This window comes from Mytilus trossulus, chromosome 14, assembly GCF_036588685.1.
Source record: "Mytilus trossulus isolate FHL-02 chromosome 14, PNRI_Mtr1.1.1.hap1, whole genome shotgun sequence".
Classification (NCBI taxonomy): domain Eukaryota; kingdom Metazoa; phylum Mollusca; class Bivalvia; order Mytilida; family Mytilidae; genus Mytilus; species Mytilus trossulus.
The window spans coordinates 39,715,402-39,722,610 of NC_086386.1; positions in this window are offsets into that span (position 1 = coordinate 39,715,402).

Below are 7,209 nucleotides of genomic sequence, written 5' to 3' on the forward strand. Positions count from 1 at the left end.
CAAGGCTATACAGAATATATCAGAATATAACAGCAGTTAAGACCTTCAGTTTCTTCAGATAACTCCTTGCATTTGTGGTACTTAAGATTTTGCTTTTGATCAAAATTTTTAGAATTTTAGAAGCATTCAAGTGTCTCTAAACATTTGTTTGCTCTTTCCTTGGATAATTTCCTGCGGAAATATTCAACATTTATCTGTATGCACCCATTAGTTGTCTAAAAGTATTTCTGTATATTAGATTATTAAAGATTATCTGACAATAACTGACACTATATGTAATTTTTCTTTGCCAGACATACCATTATATAATTTGTTAATACATTTATATAACCCAGTGGCAGAAGTTTTGATTGCAAAGATCAATTAAAGCATGGTTTAGTTTGCATGTACTATGATGTAGTGATACTTTTACCTCAGGAATTTCCCCTTTGCCAATTGTAAGACTAATTCTATAATGGGTTGCTGCACATCTAGAGCATGATCAGTTGTAAATGAGAGTTTTGACCAATTTTTTTACAATGCTACTAAAAGTTTTTATAATAACCCCCGGTACTTTAGGTTGACATTGACTACAGTATTGGTTTTACTCATTTCATTAACTGTACACACATTACCCAGATAAATTTTCTCTTTTTCATCTATCTCTTCATTGGCAATAAAACTAGAGGCTCTCAAGAGCCTGTATCGCTCATCTGATTTTACTTGGGTTTCAAGTTGAAATCATATAAAAAAAATATAAAATTTAGCTAAAAGTAACAACACAACCTCATAAGGAAAGGAACATTCAGGCTATGTTTAATTTTATTCAATTCAGTGGTTCTCTAGAAGAAGACTTTTGTATGCATTTCCCATAGGGTCCTTTGTTAACTAAGTCCCCCCACTGGTGGCCATCTTGGATGATGGATCGGCTACAAAGTAACAACACTTGGTCAGCACCTCATAAGGAACATTCATGCCATGTTTGGTTTCATTCTATTCAGTGGTTCTCTAAAAGAAATCAATTGTATGCATTTCCCATAGGGTCCTATGTTAAAATAAGTCCCCTGCTGCGGCCATCTTTGATGATGGATCAGCTACAAAGTAACAACACTTGGTCAGCACCTCATAAGGAACATTCATGCCATTTGATTAGACCTTTGAATAGACTTATTAAGAAGGGATATAGTTACGATATTGTTGTCAGGTCATTAAAGATTGCATATTTTGGCGTTAATATTGATTCACTTATAGGGTCTTTGCATCGGAACTAAACACATTTATTCAAAAAACAGTTGTTGGCATGACACGGGTTATGTTCTCATATATGTTATAATGGTATGATACTTAACCCCTAACAGGAAGGATTGTGCCTGAATTACATCTGATGACATCATAATCTTTCGATCAGTTTAATTGAAGTCTGGAGCTGGCATGTCAGTGAACTGCTAGTAGTCTGTTGTTATTTATGTATTATTGTCATTCTGTTTATTTTCTTTGGTTACATCTTCTGACATCAGACTCGGACTTCTCTTGAACTGAATTTTAATGTGCGTATTGTTATGAGTTTACTTTTCTACATTGGCTAGAGGTATAGGGGGAGGGTTGAGATCTCACAAACATGTTTAACCCCGCCACATTTTTGCGCCTGTACCAAGTCAGGAGCCTCTGGCCTTTGTTAGTCTTGTAATATTTTAATTTTAGTTTATTGTGTACAATTTGGAAATTAGTATGGCGTTCATTATCACTGAACTAGTAAATATTTGTTTAGGGGCCAGCTGAAGGACTCCTCCGGGTGCGAGAATTTCTCGCTACATTGAAGACCTGTTGGTGACCTTCTACTGTTGTTTTTTCTATGGACCGGTTGTTGTCTCTTTGACACATTCCTCATTTCCATTCTCAATTTTATGTTCATGTTTGGTTTCATTCCATTCAGTGGTTCTCTAAAAGAAGACATTTATATATATTTCCCATAGGGTCCTATGTTAAACTAAGTCCCCCGGGGGCAGCAATCTTGGATGAGGGATCGGCTACAAAGTAACAACACTTGGTCAGCACCTCATAAGGAACATTCATGCCATGTTTGGTTTCATTCCATTTAGTGGTTCTCTAAAAGTCATTTGTATGCATTTCTCATAGGGTCCTATGTTAAACTAAGTCCCACGCTTGCAGCCATCTTGGATGATGGATAGACTACAAAGTAACAACACTTGGTCAGCACCTCATAAGGAATATTCATGCCATTTGATTAGACCTTTGAATAGACTTATTAAGAAGGGATATAGTTACGATATTGTTGTCAGGTCATTAAAGATTGCATATTTTGGCGTTAATATTGATTCACTTATAGGGTCTTTGCATCGGAACTAAACACATTTATTCAAAAAACAGTTGTTGGCATGACACGGGTTATGTTCTCATATATGTTATAATGGTATGATACTAAACCCCTAACAGGAAGGATTGTGCCTGAATTACATCTGATGACATCATAATCTTTCGATCAGTTTAATTGAAGTCTGGAGCTGGCATGTCAGTGAACTGCTAGTAGTCTGTTGTTATTTATGTATTATTGTCATTCTGTTTATTTTCTTTGGTTACATCTTCTGACATCAGACTCGGACTTCTCTTGAACTGAATTTTAATGTGCGTATTGTTATGAGTTTACTTTTCTACATTGGCTAGAGGTATAGGGGGAGGGTTGAGATCTCACAAACATGTTTAACCCCGCCGCATTTTTGCGCCTGTACCAAGTCAGGAGCCTCTGGCCTTTGTTAGTCTTGTAATATTTTAATTTTAGTTTATTGTGTACAATTTGGAAATTAGTATGGCGTTCATTATCACTGAACTAGTAAATATTTGTTTAGGGGCCAGCTGAAGGACTCCTCCGGGTGCGAGAATTTCTCGCTACATTGAAGACCTGTTGGTGACCTTCTACTGTTGTTTTTTCTATGGACCGGTTGTTGTCTCTTTGACACATTCCTCATTTCCATTCTCAATTTTATGTTCATGTTTGGTTTCATTCCATTCAGTGGTTCTCTAAAAGAAGACATTTATATATATTTCCCATAGGGTCCTATGTTAAACTAAGTCCCCCGGGGGCAGCAATCTTGGATGAGGGATCGGCTACAAAGTAACAACACTTGGTCAGCACCTCATAAGGAACATTCATGCCATGTTTGGTTTCATTCCATTTAGTGGTTCTCTAAAAGTCATTTGTATGCATTTCTCATAGGGTCCTATGTTAAACTAAGTCCCACGCTTGCAGCCATCTTGGATGATGGATAGACTACAAAGTAACAACACTTGGTCAGCACCTCATAAGGAATATTTGTGCCGTGTTTGGTTTCATTCCATTCAGTGGTTCTCTAAAAGAAGTCATTTGTATGCATTTTTCATAGTGTCCTATGTTAAACTAAGTTCCCCGCTGGCGGCCATCTTGGATAATGGATTGGCTACAAAGTAGTAGCACTTGGTCAGCACTTCATCAGGAACATTCATGCCATGTTTTGTTTCATTTCATTCAGTGGTTCTCAAAAAAAGTCATTTGTATGCATTTCCCATAGGGTCCTCTGTTAAACTAAGTCCCCTGCTGGCGGCCATCTTGGATGATGGATCGGCTACAAAGTAACAACACTTGGTCAGCACCTCATAATGAACATTCATGCCATGTTTTGTTTCATTCAAATCAGTGGTTCTCTAAAAGAAGTCATTTGTATGCATTTCCCATAGGGTCCTATGTTAAACTTTAGTCCCCCGTTGGCGGCCATCTTGGATGATGGATCGGCTACAAAGTAACAACACTTGGTCAGCACCTCATAAGGAACATTCATGCCATGTGTGGTTTCATTCCATTCAGTGGTTCTCTTAAAGAAGTCATTTGTATGTATTTCCCATAGGGTCCTCTGTTAAACTAAGTCCCCCGCTGGCGGCCATCTCGGATGATGGATCGGCTACAAAGTAACAACACTTGGTCAGCACTTCATAAGGAACATTCATGCCATGTTTGGTTTCATTCCATTCAGTGGTTCTCCAGAAGAAGTTCAAAATGTAAAAAGTTAACGATGACGTTGGACGACGGACGCCAAGTGGTGAGAAAAGCTCACTTGGCCCTTTGGGCCAGGTGAGCTAAAAATATGTCCTTCCAAAGGGAAATAACTCACTAAATGGATCTGAAATTACGTTTTCAATTAAGGAATTGACAAATAGACAACAGGAGAGGTATGGGATAGTATTGTTTTATTATGGAGGTGGAAAAGTTGTTTTTCACACAACATTTTTCTATGCATCCTTAAGGATGTACACCTCTTAGGAGCCAAAAATTTCTAGAATTAAACTTTTTTTCTTCACCTGATTTTTTGGTTTATAAGACTGTAACAAAATAATTGGTGAAGAAAAATTCATATGGTGGTGCATTTCTTTTTTTGCTACTGCTCTTTGAAAATGCCCAATTTTTCTTGTTTCATCGATTTTTACCAGTTTTTGGGCTATTATCGTGAAAAAAAATCACAGTTCCACAATTAAACTTTTTTCATTCTTTCTCTAAATATGAAGTGGGCCAATCTGAATAAATTTTACTAAAAAAAACTATAGGTAGCTGTTAATATAAGAAAGTTTAATCATATTTTGACTCTTTTTTGTGTAAAATTTACCATGCTGTTAATTTTGTATTTTTGTGATTTTTCTCAGTTATAAGAACAATATGCATATTATTTCAACTTTTTTGTTATAAATGAATGAAAAGATACATATCTAAGAAATTTGAAAAGACAAAAATGATATGGGATGTATATGATTCATGTAAAATAATTTTTTGTATCCCTAATCCATTTTCTCAAAATTTTGGCTTAAAATACTGACTTGATTGGTCGTAAAATTTGAAAACTGGATTACTCACAAACCATTCATTGCAAATTCACAATTTTTTCACAGAGTTATGTTTGATTATAATATTTTAATAAACAGCTGCGCCATAAGCACATGATACGCCCGACGTCTTGTGTGGAAGTTTTATGCAATAATCATAAAAAGTTTCTGAGAACGTTTTAAGCAATAACCATATATTGTTTTTGAGACACGGCGGGACATGTGAAACCCCCAACCCTGTTTTTTTTTTACAAAAAACTAAATATCACTAAAATAAAATTTTGAATCAAAACCAAAAAGTATACAGATCTTGAGATTATTATAACAAAAAAGTGTGTAAAGTTTTAAGCAATAATCATAAATTATTTTTGAGATACGGCGCGACATGAAAAAAAAACCTCCCCTGTTTAACAAAATACTCAATAACTCCAAAAAAAAGTTTTCAATCATCCCCAAAGGTATACAGATCTTAAGATTAATATAACAAAAAAGTGTGTAAAGTTTTAAGCAATAATCATAAATTGTTTTTGAGATACGGCACAACATGTAAAAAAAAACCTCCCCCTTTTTTACAAAATACTCAATAACTCAAAAATGACATTTTGAATCATCACCCAAAAATATACAGATCTTTAGATTAATATAACAAAGACATGTGTAAAGTTTTAAGCCATAATCAAGAATCGTTTTTGAGATACGGTGCGACATGTGAAAAAAACCACCCCTGTTTTAGTTACAAAGTGCCGTAACTCAAAGTTTTAATCTTATTTTCACACAATAGTGCACACACTGAAATGTCTCGCCTTCTTTACTAATCGTTGATATTATGTTGATAGTCCTAATAATAAAGCTTCATTACAACTGTCACATAAACTTAACTCAAAACTAACAAAACCTTTAAATAGACTTATTAAAAGGGGATATAGTTACGATACTGTTGTCAGGTCATTAAAGATTGCTATTTTGGCTTTAATATTGATTCACTTATAGGGTCTTTGCATCGGAACTAAACACATTTATTTCTAAAAAACAGTTGTTGGCATGACACGGGTTATGTTCTTCTCATATATTTTATGATAGTATGATACTAAACCCCTAACGGGAGGGATTGTGCCTGATATTCATATGATGAAGAGATAATCTTTCAATCAGTTTAAGTGAGGTCTGGAGCTGGCATGTCAGTGAACTGCTAGTAGTCTGTTATTTATGTATTATTGTAATTTTATTTATTTTCCTTTGTTACATCTTTTGACATCGGAATTGGACTTCTCTTGAACTGAATTTTAATGTGCGTATTGTTATGAGTTTACTTTTCTACATTGGCTAGAGGTATAGGGGGAGGGTTGAGATCTCACAAACATGTTTAACCCCGCCGCATTTTTGCGCCTGTCCTAAGTCAGGAGCCTCTGGCCTTTGTTAGTCTTGTAATATTTTAATTTTAGTTTATTGTGTACAATTTGGAAATTAGTATGGCGTTCATTATCACTAAACTAGTAAATATTTGTTTAGGGGCCAGCTGAAGGACTCCTCCGGGTGCGAGAATTTCTCGCTACATTGAAGACTCATTGGTTGCCTTCGGCTGTTGTCTGCTCTATGGTCGGGTGGTTGTTGCTTTGACATATACATCATTTCCTTACTCAATTTGATTAACATAAACCAAGAAAACTAAACATTTACCTTTGAACCATGAAAATGAGGTCTAGGTCAGATGAACCATGCCAGGTAGGCATGTACAGCTAACAATTCTTCCATACAACAAATAAAATTGACTTATTGCTCTTAGTTTATGAAAAACAGACCAAAACACAAAAGCTTAACACTGAGCAATGAACCGTTAAAAATTAGGTCAAGGTCAAATAAAACCTGTGTGACTGACATGTAGATCATGAAATATTTCCATACACCAAATATAGTTGACCTATTGCATATAGTATTAGAAAAAAAGGCCAAAACTCAAAAACTTAACTTTGACCACTGAACCATGAAAATGAGGTCATGGTCATATGGCACCTGCCAGGTAGACCTGTACACCTTACAACCATTCCATACACAAAATATAGAAGACTTATTGCATACAGTATAAGAAAAACAGACCAAAACACAAAACCTTAACTATAACCACTGAACTGTGAAAATAAGGTCAAGGTCAGATGACACCTGCCAGTTGGACATGTACACCTTACAGTTCTTCCATACACCGAATATACTAGACCTATTGCTTATAGTATCTCAGATATGGACTTGACCACCAAAACTTAACCTTGCTCACTGATCCATGAAATGAGGTCGAGGTCAAGTGAAAACTGTCTGACGGGCAAGAGGACCTTGCAAGGTACGCACATACCAAATATAGTTATCCTAATACTT